Source organism: Pan paniscus, chromosome 7 (genome assembly GCF_029289425.2).
Source record: "Pan paniscus chromosome 7, NHGRI_mPanPan1-v2.0_pri, whole genome shotgun sequence".
Classification (NCBI taxonomy): Eukaryota; Metazoa; Chordata; class Mammalia; order Primates; family Hominidae; genus Pan; species Pan paniscus.
The window spans coordinates 25,500,783-25,521,144 of NC_073256.2; the positions used below are offsets into that span (position 1 = coordinate 25,500,783).

A 20,362-nucleotide genomic window follows, 5' to 3' on the forward strand; every position below is an offset into this window, starting at 1 on the left:
AAGCCATCCTCCTACCTCAGCCTCCTGAGTAGCTGGGACTACAGGCCATAATTGTATTGTTTATATTCAACAAAGAAATATTTACTGAATATTTAATTCTAATTGAGAAAATAAGGCATAAGTAGGGAAAGATAGTTAACAATGTAAAGTAAGTTTCAAAAGAGGCCTACAGTGTAGCATGGTGTTTAAGGCTATAAGAGATTGGAATTAGACCTGGGTTTAGATCTTGGTTCTGAGACTTACTGGTGGTGGGACCTCAGCAAGTTACTTAACCTTTATGAGCTCCCAATTTTCCTTACAAAACTCTTTATAGGGTTGTTGTAGGAGTTAAATAGGATATCATCTGAATTATGGGTAGTGAATTATAGCTGATTTAGCGAGGGTATCAGAGTAAGATAAAACATCTTCAAATAAAACATCTTCAAAATCCATCATGGTGCGAAAGGATGTCCTTGTTAGCATGGCATGCTGGATGCAGGACAACAAGTCTAGAGCTCCTTACATTTTCTCTGATTAGCGGATAAGTGATCCCGGATCCTGGGATGGTGCTGAGATTGTTGAAAGAAGCGAGGTGACTTTGGTGTGGGAATCAGGAGGATGTGAGGAACAGAAGGGAAGCCAGCAGCCAGGTCAGCAGACACATCACTGCGTCAGTTCAGTAGGAGAGTTCACACTGGCCCCCATACAGGTAGGTCTAGTTAGCAAATTGCCAACTACCCATCATCAACTGGAGATGATGGAGAAATAATTACAATCCATGATGTGGTCAAAGTACACAGAGGACAGTGTAGGAGCAGAAGCAAAGCTTAATGGACTAGGGGGTCAAAGAGGGCTCTTTCAGGTGGAAACAAGCTAAGCCTTAAAGAACAAATCATGACATTAGAAAGAGAAGCAATCGTTTACGAAGCAGCAGACACAGCATGTTGAAGAAACAAAAACACAGAAACATGAAACACCACTGGAGTCTCCAAGATGGTATTTTCCCAGTGGAGTTCTCCTTTTCCTCAATGTGCAGATAGAGATTCCAAACCTGCCCTTGACTCTCACCCTGACCTGCCACACCTGCATCATCATCTTGCTAACACTGAGCCAGATTTCACATGGTGAGAACTGTTCTGAAATCTCGTCTTAGAGTCCTGACATCTTGTCTTAGAGTCCTGACCACGAAGCCCTTAAGAGTAGTAATATTGCCAGGCGTGGTGGCTCAAGCCTGTAATCCCAGCACTTTGGGAGGCCGAGTCAGGCGGATCACGAGGTCAGGAGATCGAGACCATCCTGGCTAACACGGTGAAACCCCGTCTCTACAAAAATACAAAAAATTAGCTGGGCGTAGTGGCGGGCACCTGTAGTCCCAGCTACTCTGGAGGCTGAGGCAGGAGAATGGCGTGAACCAGGGAGGTGGAGCTTGCAGTGAGCAGAGATCGCGCCACTGCACTCCAGCCTGGATGACAGAGTGAGACTCTGTCTCAAAAAAAAAAAAAAAAAAAAAAAGTAGTAATATTACGTTCAGCCCTAAGCTGGCTTCTCAGATTTCCACTAGACTGGTTCTACAGCCAGTGCTCTGTAGGGTAGGGACTTCCCCATCCCACTTACGTATACTTGCACTGAAACGAATTGCTCACTCCAGCCGTATAGGTCTAGCCTCCACGAATAGATAGCTTAATAGGCAGGCTCTCATTAGACTTTAGTAGAAACATTCATGGATACCAAAAACTGTGTTTCAGTGGCTCTCAAATCTAATGTATTGACCCTGGGTATGGTGGCTCATGCCTGTAATCTCAGCTACTGGGGAGGCCAAGGCAGGAGCATCACTTGAGCCCAGGAATTTGAGATCAGCCTGGGTAACATAGCAAGACCCCTATTTGTATTAAAATATAAATAAATCTAATTTATCATCAGAATCTATAGATTTTTTTTTTTTTTTTGAGATGGAGTCTCACTCTGTCACCCAGGCTAGAGGGCAGTGGCACAATCTCGGCTCACTGCGACCTCCACCTCCTGGGTTCAAGTGATTCTCCTGCCTCAGCCTCCTGAGTAGCTGGGATTACAGGCATGCATCACCACGCCTGGCTAATATTTTTGTATTTTTAGTAGAGATGGGGTTGCACCGTGTTGGCCAGGCTGGTCTTGAATTCCTGACCTCAAGTGATCCACCTGCCTCAGCCTCCCAAAGTGTTAAGATTACAGGTGTGAGCCACTGCACGTGGCCATATCTATAGATGAATTTTTAATACAGAGTCCCAGACCCCACACAGAGATTCTAGGGGGCGGAGCTGGGCCTGTGTTAAAGAAAATTCATTTAAAAATTAAATTAAGGAAACAAATTCCCACAGGTAACTGTGATCCTTAGATCTGGAGACCTTGGCTGAGAGGACCGTCGCTGGGCCATGAGCCATCACCATTGGCCTTGCTGATGGAATGTGACCAATGAGGTTCTCTGTCCTGAGAAGCGGTTCTGAAAGATGCTAGTTCTTCTGAGCATATCTCTTGAGTGGCAGTGATGAGTCTGCCCTCCGAGTGACAGTGACATTTCTCCTTGCAGCCTGGCAGTAAAAGCCAGTCAGCAGAGAGAGACATGAGCAGCACATATGCGAGACTGCCTAGAGGAGATGAGGCAGAGCAGCCCTGAGACCTCTGCAGTTCCTGAGGCCACACTGCACACGGCCACACTCCTCTCCTTGCTTCCATGAGATGCTCCTTTATTTCTTTGAGAAATTCCCCTCTCCGGCTAAGGATAGCACAAGTTGGTTTCTGTTACTTGCAATTAAAGAGCCCAGTGACTACGACTCTTACTCAGATAGCATCCCTAAAGAACAATGAAGGGACACACTTTAAACATGCTAGGTATGAAATATCAACTTTCTCCCCAAACAATTCTGGAAATGAGCTCTTGCTCAGGAAGGAAAAAGCAAAAACACTTTTACTATTGAGTCTTTTATGCAGCTATTAGCTTGGTACAAAGAACATCCCCTTATGAAAAGAGAAATTCAGGATGCTGTCTGGATTGGAAGAAATGGAAGGAAGCAGTGGAAGCTCCACTCTCACAAGCAGGGCCCACATCGGCCTCCCCTCGGGAAGAGGAAATACAATCAGTTTTGTGGCACAGATGAGCTCCAGGCAGAGCCAATTTCACACACGCTGATTGCAGACTGCACCTTCTGCCTCACCCTCCGAATCAGCCTGAGGCTGGCAGAGGTCTGTGAACTGGGCTGAGATTTTTTTGACCTGTTAGGTTTTAGCATATGGCAGAAACAATCAATACTGCCCAAGAACCGAATAAAGCACAGCTGTTCTCAACAGGGAAAACAGGCAAGCTGCTCTTTCCCAGAAGGAGCACTCCTTGCCAAGCCTGCATGCCCCGACCATCTTCCTGCGCAGGGCACTTAGATATTCACCTACTTAGGAAACACATTCCAGCCTCTAGCTACCATCCCACTCCTAAAAATCAAACAGAGACATTCATCTGGCTGGGGACTGGGAGTTTATAGCAGTGCCTTTTGGGTGAGTTGGTGAGCTCAGCTAGTGATGGCTTACTCCACTAATTAGCCTGTGGCCAGAAAGCCACTTAGGCTAAGTAGCACTGCTCTGCTCACTCCTGTGGCCACAGAGTGGTCCCTGGGCCTAGCCAGTCAGCTGGCTGGCAGATGCTTGCCACTAGGAGATGGGAAATGGGCTGCAGAAGTTCTGAAGCTGAAAATGTCACCTGACCAGCCTGGGCAACATAGCAAGACCCCATCTCTAAAAAAAAAAAAATGTTTTTAAAATTAGCCAGGCTAATTTTTACACACCTGTACACAGGTGCATATCTGCAGTCCCAGCTACTCAGGAGGCTGAGATGGGAGGATGGCTTGAGCCCAGGAGTTTGAGGCTGCAGTGAGCTATGATAGCACCATTGCACTCCAGCCTAGGCAACAGAGAGAGACCCTGTCTCTTAAAAAGAAAGAAAAGGAGAGTGCAGCCTGCATCTGTCCCTCCCCTCCCCTTCAAACAGAGCAGTTCCACCTTTACCTATTTATTAATTGAGCTTCCTATCATTTTGTTTGAAGAAGGGATTCATCACTGCTAATACTAATCGTTCACGCTGCGTGTTGGGGTGCACGAGTGCACACACGCCCACCAGGCACCATGCCAGGTGTTCCAGATGCCTTGGCTTGATCTCTTCAAACAAGTCCAAGAGGGAGATTCTGTTATTATGTCCATAGCACAGCTGAGGAAACGAAAGTCAACTCTCTTGTCCAAGGCCACAAAGCCAGTAAGTAGGAAAGCCAAGACTTGAACCTAGGTCCCCCAGACTCTGCAGCCTTTCTTGCATTGTCCTCTGGGAAGGGCCACAACCACCTGAGTGAAGAAAAACAAAGCCCAGTCTTTCTCTAAAGCAACTGTGCTCAACCTTGTCTGTGTACTGGAGTCATCGAGGAAGCTGCGACCAGCGCAGACGCTGGGCTGTCATCTCTGGAGGCACTGATTTGCTTCATCGATCTGAGAGCAGCTTGGGCATAGGGATTTGTTTTTTTTAAGATTGAAAATCACTGCATTAGAGAAGCAGTGATGAGAATTCAATAATTCGAATTACATGTCAGCACTGATGTGAGGGTTCAAGATAGGAATTTCCCTCCTGGCACATTACTCAATTGATGGTTTAAAAAGCGTCCTTAAGAAGAAGAAAGACAGCCAAACTCCTCCTGCAGCTCTGGTGGAAAATGGAGAAGACTTTTCCTTTCCTCTATCTCCCCCAGGGCCTGGTGGAGTAAGGCGTTGCCCAGCTATAAACTGTGGTCACTTTTCTGGTGGGGCCAGCAGATAACAGCTGATGTGTGAAGGAGGCAGGGAAGGACATGGGGAAAAGGTCCAGTGGAAATCAAAGCCCATTGTCATAATTCTGTCCTTTGTTTTGAGACAGGATCTTGCTCTGTTGTCTAGGCTGGAGTGCAGTGGTGCAGTCATAGTTGACTGCAGCCTCAATCTCCCTAGCTCAGGTGATCCTCCCACCTCAGCTTCCCGAGTAGCTGGGACCACAGGTACGTGCCCCTGGCTAATTATTATTATTTTTATTTTTAGTGGAGATGGGGTCTTGCTATGTTGCCCAGGCTGGTCTTGAACTCCTGGGCTCAAAAAATCCTCTCACCTCAGCCTCCCAAAGTGCTGGGATTACAGGCGTGAGCCACCACGCTCGGCCATCATTCTGTTCTTTATGCACCCAGTCCAGGACCAAGATAGGTGGAGGTGAGCGAGATGTAAATGCAGCCGTCCACATAAATAATGTTTGAATGCCATCTTTACAAAGGGCAGCTGGGCGCAGTGGCTTACACCTGTAATTCCAGCACTTTGGGAGGTCGAGGTGGGCGGATCACCTGAGGTCAGGAGTTCCCAAGCCTGGCCAACATGGTGAAACCCCGTCTCTACTAAAAATACAAAAATTTGCCCGGCGTGGTGGCGGGAGCCTGTAATCCCAGCTAGTCAGGAGACTGAGGCAGGAGAATCACTTGAACTGAGGAGGCAGAGCTTGCAGTGAGCCGAGAGCACGCCACTGTACTCCAACCTGGACGACAGAGTGAGATTCCGTCTCCCAAAAAAAAAAAAAAAAAAAAAAGGGCAACATTAATGCAAAAAAATTAATGGTGAAAAAAAATGTCAAGTATTGAAATATGGATAGCATCTGACAGGGCTGCTGAGGTTGGGGTGAAGGGAGTGAGGGGAATCCTGCAACTAGACCTTTGGATGTTGTCTTTATTTGAATTTTGTGGATTTTTTGGCATTAATTTTGACTTTTAAAAAAAAAGCATGAAAATATTATTTTTCTTAAATTGTGTGCCTAACTGTGAGTCCCAATAAATATTTCCTTTAGGAATTACTTAAAGGAGTTAAACAACTTTTGAGTTGTTGATCCTTCTGCATTAAGGGAGGGGACATCTCAGAAGCATGCCCTTTGAAAAGTATCAGAATGCTAGGCATCCTCCTGTACCTCCCACAACCCCCGCAAAAAAGAATACTAGCCCTCCCAAAGGCCGGATGGGATTTCTGCATCAAAGAGAAGACATCAGCGGAGAGATAACCTAGTCATTCAGAGGCCGCAGGTGAGGAGAGAGGGACAGTGGACAGCCATGCCCAGAGAAGGCAATTTGAGTGCCTGACCATCAGCCCATGCCAAGGGCAGCCTGCAGAGTTCCTCCCTCTGTTGATTCATTTGGCTAGGATGAGTTCTAGACCTGAACACGTCCTCCACATCATACAGGATTACCCACTGTCACCTTGGTAAATTAACCTGTTTAACCTTCGGCTCCCTCGTCTGTAAGATAGAACTAATACTATACCCCTCACAGTGATGTTTTAAGGATAAGTGAGGTAGAATATATATAAAGCACTTTACAGAGTGCCTGGTACATTCTAAGTGGTCAAAAAAAAAAAAGATAGCTATTTTCGCCTTACTATTACATTTTCTAGGTCAAGGCTGGGCGCAGTGCCTCACACCTATAATTCTAGCACTTTGGGAGGTGGGGGCTGGTGGATCACTTGAGGTCAGGAGTTCAAGACCACCCTGGCCAACATGGTGAAACCCCATCTCTACTAAAAATACAAAATTAGCTGAGCGTGGTGGCACATGCCTGTAATTCCAGCTACTTGGGAGACTGAGGCAGGAGAATCACTTGAACCTAGGAGGTCGATGTTGCAGTGAGCTGAGACGGCGCCATTACACTCCAGCCTGGGAAACAAGAGTGAAACTCCATCTCAAAAAAAAAAAAAAAAAAAAAAAACAATTATAGGTCTGTTCTTGAAGCTAGAACAGAAAAAAAGATTTTCTAGGTCTATTCCTGTCTGAGTCCTCATTGGGAATGTTTCACTGCTCACTGATAAGTCACCAGAGCGTAGGCCAAGCCAGTGAGCTTTGATGCATATTAATATAAAATGTGGGAAATTGTCACTAAAATGAGTCAGAGTTACGGAAGGAATGGAGAAGCCTGGATTCCGGTCTCAGCTTCAGGAGTTGTTAGCTGTGGGAACTTAGGTCTATCCCACCACAACTTCGGGCCTCTTCCTTCTTTATGCAATAAAAATAACAACATCATTCCTATTGCTCTTCTGCTGTGGGGACCAAAGAGATAATAAGGTGCAAAAGTGACTCAGGGCAGCACCTTTGGATGGAAATGAGCTTTGTTAAGGTGTTGTTCTTTCAGTGGGCTCATTTCTTTGCCTGGGCTGGTTCATCTGGTTCTGATCCTGAACTTAATGATCTTTGGAGGTAGATTCTTTATTCTGGACTTTAAAATGATAGCAGAAAGAATTAGCTGAAAGTAACCAATTATTATTTAAAGTAGGTATGATAGATATTAGTTCTGGTATTAATTATATTACTTTCCCATAGGGAATTGGAGGTATATATGAATATATATATGTATATATAGATGAATATATATATATATATGAAAAGGAGTTTATTTCTTACACTATGGTGGCTGAGAAGTCCATGGTTGAGGGACTGCATCTGGTGAGGGCCTTGTTGCTGGTGGGGACTCTGTGGAGTCCTGAGGTGGCTCACAGCATCACATGGTGAGGGGGCTGAAACTGCTAACATGCTCAAATTGGAGGTGTTTTTAAGAAGCATGACTAAGGGCTGGGCATGGTAGCTCATGCCTGTAATCTCAGCATTTTGGAAGGCTGAGGCAAGCAGATCGCTTGAGGTCAGGAGTTCGAGACCAGCCTGGCCAACATGGTGAAAGCACATCTCTACTAAAAATACAAAAATAAGCAGGGCATGGTAGCATGCACCTGTAGTTCCAGCTACTTGGGAGGCTAAGGTGGAAGGATCACTTGAACCCAGGAGGCAGATGTTGCAGTGAGCCGAGACTGTACCACTGCACTCCAGGCTGGGTGACAGAGTTGAGACCCTGTCTCAAAAAAAAAAAAAGAAGCAGACTAAGGGAAACGCCTTCCTCTTGGTCCTGCCTAGAACCACTTCTTTTGTTTTTCTGAGTTTGTATGTTTAGATCTTTGTAAGTGTCCTATGTAGTTATACATTTTCCTTGATTATGAGTTTGAACACTTCCTTTTCTCAAGCGAATGCACTCACTTATGAGAATTTTCAGTCATTTGGACTATAATTGCTTAAACTTCAGACTGTAGCTGCAGAGTCATTTTGTAGCCATCCTTAGAGAGTGAGTATGGTGTAAGGATTGAGAGCCCAGGCTCAGATGCCATGCCACTAAATAAGTGACCTTGCTCTGTTAAACGGGGGCATGCCAGCCCAGATCTCATAGGGTCGTAGTGAGAAATGAAAGAATTAATGTTTATAAAGTGCTTAAAATAGTGTTTAGTGAATAGTAACCCCTCAATACATGTTAGCCATTATTGTACTGACCCTATTTGTGTTAGCTCTTATTACACGGGTCTGCACAAGGATGAAACTTGGGGCTTATCCTCTATGGGACGTTTTTCTGGGAGTTTCAGCTACTGCTCCTAGTACACTTCCTGGCAGTGTTTTTGTCTCTGTGTTATATTTCTCTGCTTTCTTCCACTCTTCCGTGTCCATGGAAAGGACTAGATATACTTTTTTTTTTTTCTGATAAATCCCCTTTAAGCAAAATTGAGTCAGGTGTCTCTTGCTACCAAAAGAACTGGACAAACTCCACTAGTTTGAGAACAGTCACCTCCTATTCTTGTGCTGATTGGTTGAACTCTTCTAGAGCACTGAGTCTTCTGGGATTCTGGCAAGGTACTGTCACTGACACCAGCAGCATTCTGGGTAAGCAGCATATACCACTATTACCCGTGAACGAATCAAGGAACATGCTAAGTGCACACATATGAAGGGACATCTTTTGCACACAGAACTGGGGCACAGTTGGCAAGGAGTTTAAATATGTTAACTTCAGGATACATTTAGGGAAACTGCAATCAAGACATTTACCCAGAAAACACATTTCAGAACTATGGTATAATAAAAAATATGTTTGGTCTTTATCCCTGACTCCTGGCACTGAGCATCAAAGACCCTTGGAAATTTCCGAGTGGTTCAAATGTCTGTTGTTATTCATGAATCCTTTCTGATCATAACTAAGTTTATGCTATTGAGGTGAATCAAGGTGGGCCCTTAAATAGTTTCAGGAGAGAGGCTGGCCACACTACAAAGACCAAGCTTATGATCAGAGGGTTGGAACTTTTGGCTCCACCCCTCAACCTCTGGAGAGAAGAGGGGAACTGGAGATTGAGTTCAATCACTAGTGGCTAATGATTTATTTATTTTTGTTTTTGTTTTTGTTTGAGACGGAGTCTTGCTCTGTCACCCAGGCTGGAGTGCAATGGCGCAATCTCAGCAGACTGCAACCTCTGCCTCCCGGGTTCAAGAGATTCTCCTGCCTCAGCCTCCAGAATAGCTGGGACCACAGGCATGCACTACCACACCTGGCTAATTTTCATATTTTTAGTAGAGATGGGGTTTTGCCATGTTGGCCCCACTAGTCTCGAACTCCTGACCTCAAGTGGTCCGCCTGCCTTGGCCTCTCAAATTGCTGGGATTATAGGCAAGAGCCACCGCACCCAGCCAGCGGCTAATGATTTAACTGATCATGCCTAAATCATGACACCTCAATAAAAACTCTTGAGCAGCAAGCTTCCAGGAGCTTCTGGGTTGGTGAGCTCATGATGTGCTGGGAGGATGGCATGCCCAGAGAGGGAACGGAAGCTCCACACCCCAGCCACTAGCCCCATACCTCGTCCTATGCGTCTCTTCCATTTGGCTGTTCTTGAGTCGTATCCTTTATGGGAAACTGTATGTGAATCATCAATACAGTGCTTTGTTGAGTTCTATGAGTCACTGTAGTCTGTTAATGAACCTGAAGCAGTCATGGAAACTCCTGAATTTATAGTCAGCCAGGTAGAAGTGCAGGTAGCCTGGGGACCCCACTGGCCCTGGGCGTTTTGTGGAACTGAGGCCTTGATTTGTGGGATATGACAGTAACTCCAGATAGTACCAGAATTGAACTGTAGGACACCCGGTGAATGTTAGAGAATTGATGTTGAAACCATAAGAACTTTGGAGGAACTGATTGTAAGAATTCTCTTCTGAAAAGCAGGCAAGTCCTCTATTGCCTCCAGAGAACCACGTTGAAATCATTGATAACAGTATAGTATTCTATTTCTCTGCTTTCTTCCTCTCTTTGGTGGTTTTCAACAGATTGTTTGGAAGTGAAAGGAAATACATCTGTGACGGTGGGGTAAACAACACCCTGTGGCATTCAAAGTTCTAAGGCCTGATAGGCTATGGGGTGTGATCACGAACTCCCATTTCCACATTCACATATGAAGTTGACCAGATTTGTGATTTATTCTGCTGAAATTCCCCAGAGATGGTCCAACTCTTTTACCATGGAAAAGCAACATCAGGGGATTGCGTACATTAAAGGTGATATAAATTGTAGTGGGAATGGTGTTTTAGAGCACATTTTAAATAACCTATTTTGGACTCATGGCAGGCTCCCATTAGAAAACAGTTGTGAGGGCTAAATTATCCCCATCAAAATACATCAGTTATGTACCCACTTCGTCCTATTCGGCTGCACTTTTTTGTAGGATTCAGCTTTCCTTTTCTACAAATACATTTCTTCTCTTTTTTATACTTCTTACATTTTTGTTTCTATTCTTTATGTAATTGGAGTGAGGATTGTAGCGACAGAAAGGGGATGATCCCTTTCCTCCCCATCGTAAGGCTCACGGCTGACACCCCTACAACAAAAAGAAAGGAAAAAAGCACAACAAATTTGATTCTAGTTTTATGTGGCACAGGAGGCTTCAGGATAAAGACCCAAAGACCCAGAGTAAACTATCCATGTTTACATTTAGGTTCAAGGAAGCAGGGACAGCCACGTAGAAACGTGATTGGGCCAGGCACCATGGCCCACGCCTGTGATCCCAGCACTTTGGGAGGCCAAGGGGGGCGGATCACTTGAGGCCAAGAGTTTGAGATCAGGCTGTCCAACATGCCAAAACCCCATTTCTACTAAAAATACAAAAATTAGCCAGGCGCAGTGGCGGCAGGCACCTGTAATCCCAGCTAGTCAGGAGGCTGAGACAGGAGACTTGGTTGAACCCAGGGTGTCAAGGCTGCAGTGGGCAGAGATCGTGCTATTGCACTCCAGCCTGGGTGACAAAGCAAGACTCTGTCTCAAAAATAAACAATAAATAAATAAAATCAACACATAATAAATAGAAATGTGATTGGACAAAAAGGGTATGAACTGGTAAAAGAAAAACTTCAGCTGAATTAAATTTAACAGAGTTTAATTGAGTAAACTACAATTCGCAAATCAGCAGCTGCCTGAGCCAGAGTAGGCTCAGAGACGCCAGCACAGCCCCGTGGTGGAAGATTTGTGGACAGAAAAAAGGGAGTGACATACAGAAAACGGAAGTGAGGCACAGAAACAGGCAGATTGGTTATAGGTTAGTGTTTGCGTTATTTGAATGCAATTTAAACAGTTGGCCACATTTGATTGGCCAAAACTCAGTGATTGGCACAAGAGAAGACTACAGTCTATTTACAACTCCATTTAGGTTATAGTTCATGATGTGCTTTAGGTCAAACTTAAAATATGTAAGGAGAGAGCTTTAAGCCAAACTTGACTTAACAGAACTGATGGTAATAAACTGAATGGGGAAACCTAGCCAGGCTTGCCTGTTCAGATTCTTCTTGGCCTCTCGTTTGCAGCATTTCTTCTTCCTTGGTGTAGGGCAGGACCCCTCTGGAATGAGGGTCTTTATTTATGGCCGGCTGATACATTGAAAGGTGGGGGAAGGTGAGAGTAATATTTTGTTGTTGTCGCCCAGGCTGGAGTGCAGTGGTGCGATCTTGGCTCACTGCAACCTCTGCCTCCCTGGTTCAAGCCATTCTGGTGCCTCAACCTCCTGAGTAGCTGAGATTACAGGCACCCGCCACCATGCCTGGCTAATTTTTTGTATTTTTAGTACAGATGGGGTTTTGCCATGTTGGCCAGGCTGGTCTTGAATTGGCCTCAAGTGATCCTCCCTTCTCAGCTTCCCGAAGCCCTGGGATTACAGGCATGAGCCACTGTGCCCAGGAGGAATATTTTTAAGCTTTATAGCTAGCTTTGAGGGAAAGGGGTTCTGGTTTCTATGACCTACCTTGGGGAAGAGGAATACTAGTTTCTATGGTTTGCCTCAGGGAAAAATGAGGGGCAAGAGACAGAAAGGCAGGGGAAGGTCAGAGAGAAACTTCACTCCTAAGCCTTCACTTTGGGGCATCACTTTCTGAGCTCCAACATTGTTACTTGGATCCTAATTCATACACATCCCTCAGAAGCTCTGGGATCTCACAGGGTGCCTATGTGCTATGGGTTCCTGGAGCTTCGAGGAGACATCGTGAAGAAGAGTTTGGAAATGGAAAGGTTTCTGGGCCTTGGAGCTGTGATCCCCAGCTCCGCTGGAAGTGGAAGACACTGTCTCTGGGGATTTGGGATCAGCTGGATGGGGCACTCCCTGAAGTCAGAGAATGCAGGAGCACAGCTCTGTCCTGCTCCTACCTCTGTTGTGATTTGACCTGCCTTTTCCCCTTATCTGTTGGGGTAAGGGGTTACACAGCATCATATTAGGACTTGCCCACGTTGTTAAACTATTAGTGAGTCCCTAAAACAGAATCGAGTTGATGAGCCGTGTGTAGTTTGCTTAACCATGTTCTTATGGCCAGTCATGCAGGTTGCTTTCAAGTTTGGCTTTTATAAATGCATCTGTAAATAAAATATTTGTCCAAAAAGATGTTTCCACATTTAAGGTAAATTCCCACAAATGAATTCCTGAACATCTTAAGGCTTTTGGCCCATTTTCGAAATAACTTCGCGAAGGGCTCGGTTTTCTAAAGGGCAAAGTCTAAAGGTGCATTTTTTTCGTTCCTTTGCCAGCATTATTATAGTTTTTAAAAACCTTTACCAATGTAGTAGCTGGAAAATGGTTGTATTGATTTGATAAATACTTCCCTGATTACTTTTGATGTAATCAAACACTTTTGATTACCCATCAATTTTGACTATCCCATCAATTACGTGGGAACACTTTCCCCATATAATTGTCTGTTTTTTGAGACAAAGTCTTGCTCTGTCACCCAGGCTGGAGTGCAGTGGCAAGATCTCGTCTCACTGTAATCTTTGTCATCTGGGTTCAAGTGATTCTTCTACCTCAGCCTCCCGAGTAGCTGGAACTATAGGCAGCACCACCATACCTGGTTAATTTTCGTGTTTTTTATAGAGGAAGGGTTTCAACATGTTGGCCAGGCTGATCTCAAACTCCTGACCTCAAGTGATCTGCCTGCCTCGGCCTCCAAAAGTGCTAGGATTACAGGCCTGAGCCACCACACCGGCCTGTTTTTTTGTTTTTTTTGTTTTGTTTTGTTTGAGACAGGGACTCGCTCTGTCGCCCAGGCTGGAGTATGGTGGCACAATCACTGCTCACTGCAGCCTTGACCTCCTGGGTTCAAGTGATCCTCCTGCCTCAGCCTCCCAAAGTGCTGGGATGACTGACGTGAGCCACTGTGCCTGGCTCCTGTGTACGTGTTAGCCACTAATTTTTTTCAGGTGCTTTGCCCAACTCTGGGCTGTGCTGCCTCACACAACTTGTAATTGCAGAATGAAACCCACTAGGGACTGGCAACAACTCCAGTCGCCACCCAGATGACCCAGCACGTAGCTCACAGACCCAATCACTTTTGCGGTCCAAGTTTAGAAATCACAGTTGTTAACTAGTGTGTGGTTTGCAAAATAAGTGTTAGGCATCTAGTCATTTGCTGATTCATCACATATTTTTTATGGGCCCTCTATGAGCCAGACACTATTTTAGGCATGGTGAAAAAGACAAAAATCCCTCTTTGTATGGACTGTACATTCTAGTGAGGAGAGGAAGAAAGTAAACATCCTTAAGTCTGTTGTCAAATAAATTAAAAGATGTTCATTGCTTTAGGAAAATGAGCATCAAGGGTAGGGGGTGGTTTGGAGAAAACTGGAGGGTGAAACCTGCTGCAGATGTAAAGTGTGGTCAGGACAGAGCCCAGCAAGGAGGTGAGAGAGCCTTGGGAGCTGCCTGGGGACACTGCGTCTGGCAGAGGCACCAACCATGGGGAAGAACAGTAGGAAACCAGGAAGGCCGAAACGGGGCAAGCAGTCGGAGTAATAGGAGTTGATGTCAGAGAAGTCCAGGGGGTGGATCTCATAGGGCCTTGGGGGCCGTTGCAAGCATTTGGGCTTTCCTAAGGGTGAGATGGGAGGACCAGAAAGTTTTCAGCCACAAGAGTGATGAGATCTGTCTGCCGTTTGAAAAGAGTAGCTCTGGCTGGCTGCTGCATTCAAAACAGACTGCAGGGGGTCAAAGGCAGGAGCTGGAGGAGAGCGCGGAGCAGACAGACTGCTGCAGATTACCCAGAGCCCTCACGTGGCCCCGGAGCTGGTGAGTGAAAAGATCCAGGAATCCGGCAGAGCTGATGGGATTTCCTGATGGAGTGAATGTGCGCTGAGAGAAAGGGTGGAGCCACGGGCAGTTTCTATTTAAGACCTCATAGGTTGCTATGTGCCCCATGGTCCCTTAACTACTGTCTGAGCATTTCCAGAGTTAAACCAGGAACACATTTACTCATGGGGCTAGCTCCTGGTATGAAGGGCATGATAACTAATCCCTGCCATGAGAATTCAGAAGGGGCAATGGTTTTATCCATGTTAATGAGGTGATGAATAAAAATGATAATGACATTGTGGCATTTGGTCCATTCTTTGATGATCTTCATATATTCCTGTTTCACAGTTTTTTCTCTACACGTTTAGAGGAACTTCTCTAGTAGCAAACTACAGAAATGATCCCTGAAAGTATCGTCTTCTGTTTAACTTGACTTAATTGAATTGGCATAGGTATTTCCTATCTTGGCAACCATGTGTGGATCTTATACAAGGTTTATGCATGATGTCTTTGCTGTTGTTGTTAGAACAACTCAGCAAAATAAAATTCCAGTTCATCGTTGGACAACATTGTTTCACACATCTGTGAAATAGGCCAAAAATAAATAAATAAATAAACAGCAACTTCATAGACAAATAAATAAATAAATCTTTTATCTTTGGCCTTTTTAACCGTCTCATACAAACCAACTTTCATGCGCGTCCGTGTGAAGAGACCACCAAACAGGCTTTGTGTGAGCAATAACGCTGCTTATTTCACCTGGGTGCAGGCGGGCTGAGTCCGAAAAGAGTCAGCAGAGTCAGCGAAGGGAGATAGGAGTGGGGCCGTTTTATAGGATTTGGATAGGTAAAGGAAAAAGGGGGGTTGTTCTCTAGCGGGCAGGAGTGGGGGTCACAAGGTGCTCAGTAGGGGAGTTTTTGAGCCAGGATGAGCCAGGAGAAGGAATTTTACAAGACAATGTCATCAGTTTAGGCAGGAACAGGCCATTTTCACTTCTTTTGTGGTGGAATGTCATCAGTTAAGGCAGGAACCTGCCATCTGGATGTGTACGTGCAGGTCACAGGGGATATGATGGCTTAGCTGGGGCTCAGAGGCCTGACATTCCTGTCTTCTTATATTAATAAGAAAAATAAAATGAAATAGTGGTAAAGTGTTGGGGTGGCGAAAATTTTTGGGGGTGGTATGGAGAGACAATGGGCGATGTTTCTCAGGGCTGCTTCGAGCAGGATTAGGGGCAGCGTGGGAACCTAGAATGGGAGAGAGAAGCTGAAGGAAGATTTTGTGGAAAGGGCTGATATTGTGGGGTTGTTAGAAGAAACATTTGTCTTATAGAATTATTGATGATGGCCTAGATACAATTTTGTATGAAGTGAAAAAAGAAGGGAATAAGACAAGGAGAAAAACAGGTATTAAAGGACTAAGAATTGGGAGGACCTAGGACATCTACCTAGAGAGTGCCTAAGGAGGTTCAGCATAGCCTTGCCGGCAAAGATTATTTATTTACTTTAAGAGTTAAGAGTGGCAGTTTGGGGATAGCACCAGGCGATATCAGCTGCGATGGCTTGGAGAAACAGTGTAAACCGGCAGTGTAAACAAGAGCAGGGCATGTGTGAGTAGTTGAGAATGGTGAATAGGAGTATGACTAGACAGAAGATAGTAGGGATGACAAGTTTTCTGGGGCACAGTCCAAGTTGGTCTGGTGTCTGGAATGAGACTGGGGCTTAATAAGAAGGAGCGTCCATACAGGAGCTCAAATGGGCTGTACCCTGTAGCATTCCGAGGACAGGCCTGAATTCTGAGAAGGGAAAGTGGTAAAAGTATTGTCCAGTCCTTTTTAAGTTGGAGGCTGACCTTGGTGAGGTGTGTCTTTAAAAGACCATTAGTCCGTTCTACCTTTCCTGAAGACTGAGGATGGTAAGGGGTACGAAGTTTCCACTGAATACCAAGAGCCTGAGAAACTGCTTGGGTGATTTGACTAATAAAGGCCGGTCTGTTACTGGACTGTATAGAGGTGGGAAGGCCAAACCGAGGAATTATGTCTGACAGAAGGGAAGAAACGACCGCGATGGCCTTCTCAGACCCTGTGAGAAAGACCTCTACCCATCCAGTGAAAGTGTCTACTCAGACTAAGGGATATTTTAGTTTTCTGACTTGGGGCATGTTGAGTAAAGCCAATTTGCCAGTCCTGGTGGGGGGCGGAGGCAAATCTCTGAGCTTGATGTGTAGCAAAGGGAGGGGGCCGGAACAATCCCTGAGGGGCAGTAGAATAGCAGATGGAACACTGAGAAGTGATCTCCTTGAGGATAGATTTCCACGATGGAAAGGAAATGAGAGGTTCTAAGAGACGGGCTAGCGGCTTGTAACCTACATGGAAGAGGTTATGAAATGACAACAGAATAGAATGGGCCTGTGAGGCTGGAAGGAGATATTTTCCTTGGTCTGAGAACCACTTGCCTTGTGTGGGAACAGACTGATAGGTGGAAGTTTCAGCGGGGGAGTAGGTGGGAGTGACTGATGAGAAGGAGAAAAACTGGCCGTGAGGGACAGAAGTTGGAAAGCTAGCTGCTTGTCTAGCCACCTTATCAGCATAAGCGTTGTCTAGAGCAACAGGATCTGATGCCTTTTGATGCCCCTCGCAGTGAATGACCCTAGCTTCTTTTGGAAGTAAAGCGGCCTTAAGCAGAGTTTTTATTAAAGAGGCATTAATGATGGAGGACCCTTGCGTAGTGAGGAAACCTCTTTCAGCCTATATAACAGCATGGTGGTGCAGAATATGAAAGGCATATTTAGAGTCGGTATAAATATTGATGCGTAGTCCTTTTGCAAGAATGAGGGCTTGAGTTAAGGCAACTAATTCGGTTTGTTCAGAGGTAATGGAGGGGAGCAGAGCGGTAGCCTCAGTGATAGATGTGGAAGATACTATAGCATAGCCTGCCTTTGCTGGTGAGTGGCGATTAGGCCTGGTGGAACTGCCATCAATAAACTAAATGTGATCAGGGTGAGGAACAGGAAGGAAGGAAATATGGGGAAATGGGGTGAATGTCAGGTGGATCAGCCAGATACAGTTATGAGGGTCAGATGTGGTATCCAGAATAATGTGGGAGGCCAGATTGAAGTCCGGGCCAGGAACAATGGTAATTGTGGGAGACTCAACAAAGAGTGAGTACAGCTGAAGGAGCCGGGGAGCAGAAAGTATATGCATCAGGTGTGAGGCAGAAAATAGACTTTGGAAGTTATGAGAGCTGTAGAAAGTGAGTTGACAATAGTTTGTGATTTTAAGGGTCTCTAAAAGTATTAGGGCAGTGGCAGCTGCTGCACGCAGACATGAGGGCTAGGCTAAAACAGTAAGTTCAAGTTGTTTGGACAGAAAGGCTACACAGTGCTGTCCCGGCTCTTGTGTAAGAATTCTGACCGCACTAACCATGCCTGGGAAGGAAAGGAGTTGTTGTTTTGTAAGGGATTGAGGTTTGGGAGATTAGCCAGACATGATCAGCAGGGAGAGCACGTGTGTTTTTATGAGAATTATGCCGAGATAGGTAACAGATGAGGAAGACATTTGGGCTTGACTGAAGTAATGGGGACTGTCCGTGAAGCTTTGCAGCAGTACAGCCCAGGTAATTTGCTGAGCCTGATGGGTGTCAGGGTCAGTCCAAGTGAAAGCGAAGAGAGGCTGGGATGAAGGGTGCAAAGGAATAGTAAAGAAAGCATGTTTGAGATCTAGAACAGAATAATGGATTGTGGAGGGAGGTATTGAAGATAGGAGAGTATATGGGTTTGGCACCATGGGGTGAATAGGCAAAACAATTTGGTTGATAAGGCACAGATCTTGAACTAACCTGTAAACTTTGTCTGGTTTTAGGACAGGTGAAATGGGGGAATTGTAAGGGGACTTTATAGGCTTTAAAAGGCCATGTTGTAGCAGGTGAGTGATAACAGGCTTTAATCTTTTTAAAGCGTGCTGTGGGGCGGGATATTGGCATTGAGTGGGTAAGGGTGATTAAGTTTTAATGAGATTGTAAGGGGTGCATGATCGGTCGCCAAGGAGGGAGTAGAGGTATCTTATACTTGTGGGTTAAGGTTGGGGGATACGAGAGGAGAATGCGAAGGAGGCTTTAAACTGGGGAAAAGGGCAGCAATGAGGTGTGGCTGTAGTCCAGGAACAGTCAGGGAAGCAGATAATTTAGTTAAAATGTCTTGGCCTAATAAGGGAACTGGGCAGGTGGGGATAACTAAAAAAGAGTGCATAAAAGAATGTTTTCTAAGTTGGCACCAGAGTTGGGGAGTTTTAAGAGGTTTAGAAGCCTGGCTGTCAATACTTACAACAGTTATGGAGGCAAGGGAAGCAGGCCCTTGAAAAGAAGGTAATGTGGAGTGGGTAGCCTCTGTATTGACTAAGAAGGGGACGGACTTAACCTCCACTGTGAGAGTTAATCAGAGCATCTGTGATGGTCCTGTAGGCTTCCGAGGCAATCCGGCAGCGTCAGTCTTCAGCCGCTAAGCCGAGAAGATCTGGGAAGGAGTCAGTCAGAGAGCCTTGGGCCAGAGTTCCAGGGACTCTGGGAGTGGCTGCCAGGTGAGTTGAACAGTCTGATTTTCAGTGGGATCTCGCTCGGATGGGACGTGGCTTAGGAGGAATCCCAGGCTGTGGGCATTCCTTGGCCCAGTGGCCAGATTTCTGGCACTTGTAGCAAGCTCCTGGGGGAGGAGGTTCTGGAGGAACCCCTGGCAGCTGCGGTTCAGGTGTTTGGAGTTCTTGTGTGCTGGAGATGTGGCTGGGGTTTGTCTTACAGTGGAGGCAAGGAATTGCAACTCAGAAATATGTTGCTACTTGGCTGCCTCTACTTTATTATTGTACACCTTGAAGGTGAGGTTAATTAAGTCCTGTTGTGGGGTTTGAGGGCCGGAATTTAATTTTTGGAGCTTTATTTAATGTCGGGAGCAGATTGGGTAATAAAATAAAATGTATATTGAGAATAAGACGGCCTTTCGACCTTTTAGGGTCTAGGGCTGTAAAGCACCTCAGGGTTGCTGCCAAACGAGCCATGAACTGGGGTGGATTTTTATATTTGATGAAAAAGAGCCTAAACACTAACTGATTTGGGAGAGGTCGGATAAAGAAAAAGGAGCGTTAACCTTGACTATGCCTTTAGCTCCAGCCACATTTTTAAGAGGAAATTGCTGGGCAGGTGGGGGAGGGCTAGTCATGGAATGAAACTTTAAGCCAGACCGGGTGTGAGGAGGGGAGATGATAAAAGGATTATAGGGTGGAGGAGCAGAGGCTGAGGAAGAATTGGGACCTAGCTCAGCCTGGCAAGGAGGGGAGAGGTCAGATGGGTCTGTAGAAAAGGAAGATTAGAAAGACTCAGCGATGCTTGGGGTTGGGACTGAGGGGACAGGCGGGAGGGAAAGACGGCAGATTTGGGATGAGTTGAATGGGGAACAGAAACTAGGGAGGGCCCAATGTGTAAAAGAATGCCTGGACATCAGGCATCTCAGACCATTTGCCCATTTTACGACAAGAATTATTTAGATCTTGTAGGATGGAAAAATTGAAAGTGCCATTTTCTGGCTATTTGGAACCACTGTAGAGTTTATACTGGGGTCAAGCGGCATTGCAGAAGAAAATAAGGCATTTAGGTTTTAGGTCAGGTGTAAGTTGAAGAGGTTTTAAGTTCTTGAGAACACAGGGTAAGGGAGAAGAAGGGGAATGGAGGGTGGAAGGTTGCCCATAGTGAAGGAGGCAAGCCCAGAGAAAAGAGAGAGTAGAGACACGGAGGGAAGGGGTTCAGGGGTTCTTACCCTCCAGAAAAGCAGGAAAGGGGTTGGGGTGTGTAAATAAGGGGTTGGGGCACAGAGATAAGAGGTTGGAGTGTGGAAATAAGGGGTCAGGGTGCAGAGATAAGAGGTCGGGGCATGGAAATAA

The 20,362-nt window shown here is 45.6% G+C and overlaps 1 long non-coding RNA gene and 1 pseudogene across 5 annotated transcripts in view; one reads left to right on the forward strand and one right to left on the reverse strand.

Moving 5' to 3' along the window:
• The first annotated feature begins 13,874 nt into the window (after positions 1–13,874).
• LOC134730956 (uncharacterized) overlaps positions 13,875–20,362 on the forward strand; it is a 45,592-nt gene continuing 39,104 nt past the window's right edge. The window contains exons 1-3 of one of the 5 annotated variants that reach the window (XR_010112897.1): positions 17,796–18,053; positions 18,299–18,361; positions 18,897–19,012. This is a non-coding gene — a long non-coding RNA (uncharacterized LOC134730956). Of the gene's footprint in view, positions 14,437–17,795; positions 18,054–18,298; positions 18,362–18,896; positions 19,013–20,362 lie in introns of those variants that run through there. The other 4 variants (XR_010112896.1, XR_010112900.1, XR_010112899.1 and 1 more) reach the window with 4 other exon arrangements.
• Positions 14,776–14,859, reverse strand: LOC112438836 (small nucleolar RNA U3; annotated as a pseudogene).